Here is a 2,493-nt window from a genome sequence, read left to right on the forward strand (position 1 = left end):
ATGGTCCTTAATGGGCCATCAAGCAGGCTAAGCTGAGCTGACACCAACTTGTCTGGGATCTTTCCCAGTAATACAGCACAAGTTTGAAATACAGACAGTATACAGCCAATATTCATAACTTCAACTACAAAAATGATACAGACATACAGACAGCACAATCATAAGCAGTAACCCGTAACCTGCTCTTAGACACCTTATATCACCCCCTTTACATAGGATTTGGTGCCACTACAGGACCTTGATTGCAACCCATGTTCTATATGGTCCCCGTTTATATCAATAACGTCACAAAGGCATTATCAGTTTTCTTTTTTAAAGGCACAGTTTTCAAAGGGAGTCTCTAGAGAAAGCTGTAAATTGAATTCAAGCACCAGGTAAGTGACATCAGAAAGACTTTTACTCCAGCTGATTGAAATATGAAGGGAGATACTCCGAACAGGGATTCATTGTCAAGTCAGATGAAGCTGCAGAACTGCCACAGCCGGTCTGTGGGGGAGTCACCACTCCTAGCATGAACATCTCTGCCAGCCATGGGATTTGCTTGCTATTGGTGCAGAGGGTTTCTCCTTTATAAAGGGAGGGTGGGGAAAATGTGGAAAGGAGCAGTAGCTCTAAGGTGTGTATTGCTGATGTTCCAGGCGCGCACAGGGACGTGGACTGAATCTTCAGTGCTTGCATAAATAAGTAGCTGTTCAAAGTGAGGTTCTGGAGTAGAAGGATGATCCAGAGCCGGTTAAAGTCATTGGAAGTCTCTCTACTGACTTTGATGCACTTTGGATCAAGCATGTCGTTATAAGTGCACGTCACAAAGATGTCAGCCCACCAATGGCTTTGTTCCATTACAAGATGTTCAAAATGATTTTGCAATGCATATTTTCCTTTATTTTTCTGTTTCAGTTGGATCATAAGCACCTACACCAGTCTCTGGGCGCTTGTCCCAAAAACAAATATATACACAAATTACACACAAGGGCTACATACAAAGAATGTTACTCGGGTTTCAAAATTAAGGATGCAAAAGTTGGGGAAATGCCAGATTTATAGTTGTCCTGGCAACCTCCATTCAGCTCCCAAACTGTGGAGTCTGGGGTCCCGTGGAAAAATTATGTACAAAGGGGCTGGATCAAGGCCGCATGGTTTGCAAAAGTTGAGAATGTTTTTGAAAGCACCAGAGGGCTGTTGGTTTTTTTCTTTTGCTCCCTTGCAACTTTTCCCAAGTTGGAGAAGATTTGAACAGTCAGACAGGAAGAAAGAAAAAGTTGGAGGGAGATTCCCTGGACATTATTCAGTCTAGTGCACACAGTGGTGAAAAGGTGGAGAGAGGAAAAATGAAAAAAAATCAATTTTTCAAAATAATATTGTGTGAAATGTCTGGAAAACCAAAAAAATTCCTGGGACTTTCAGACTGGGTCCTTTTTGCACAAGCAGCCAAGTACTATGTTTTCAGTTCAAGCAATGAAGAAAAGAGAAGCAAACATGTGTTTGAAGTGTAAATGTACACGTCTAGGGGACAAGAATGTTGGCCGCGCTTACAGGGTGGGGGTCTCTATCCTGGGAAGCAGGGACTCTGAAAATAACATATGAGTGGATAATTATTGAACGTGACACTCCAGTGCAAAGCTCTGGCCAAAAAGGCTAATGCAATCCCGGGATGAATAAATTAAGGCATCTTGAGTAGGAGTAGAGAGGTTCTTTTACCTCGATATATGGCTGCTGGAATACTTGGTCCAGTTCTAGGGTGGAGAGGATTCAGAGAAGAGCCACAAGGCTTAGAAAACCTGCCTCCCGGTGATAAATTCAAGGAGTTCAATCTATTTAGTTTAACAAAGAGGTGGTGAAGGGGTGACTTAATTAGTCCATAACTAGCTCCATGGGGAACAAATAGTGGATCACAGGCTCTCAAACTTAGCAGAGAAGGCTCTAATAGGATCCAAGTGCTGGAAGTTGAAGCTGAACTAATTTGGACTGGAAGAAAGATGTACAGTTTTAACAGCAAAGAGTCCTGTGGCACCTTACAGACTAACACAGGTATTGGAGCGTGAGCTTTCCCGGGTGAATACCCACTTCCTTGGGTGCATGTTTTAACAGGGACAGTAATTAACTGCTGCGCCAGCTGAGCAGAGTTCTTCATCGCTGACAATTCTGAAATCAAGACTGCTGGAAGAGTGACGTTGGGACAGGTCTGTGGGAGGTCAGACTAGCTGGTCACGATGGTCCATGTGGCAATGAAAAAGCACTCTTGCACAGGAGCGGCGCCAGGGTTTCTCACGCCCTAGGAGGACAGCCGTTTCGCCGCCCCCCGCGGCTTCAGTGGAGCTGCCCCAGTCGTGCCGGCGGGCGGGCGGCTGGTCTAAAGGCTCCGGTGGACCTGCCGCAGGCATGATTGCGGTAAGTCCTCCGGACCCTTTAGACCAGCGCATCGTCCGTGGGCACGACTGCAGCAGCTCCACCGGAGCCGCCACAGCAGCAGACTGTCCGCCGGCACGACTGCGG

The sequence above is a fragment of the Chelonoidis abingdonii genome, chromosome 10 (assembly GCF_003597395.2).
Source record: "Chelonoidis abingdonii isolate Lonesome George chromosome 10, CheloAbing_2.0, whole genome shotgun sequence".
In the NCBI taxonomy this organism is placed as follows: Eukaryota; Metazoa; Chordata; order Testudines; family Testudinidae; genus Chelonoidis; species Chelonoidis abingdonii.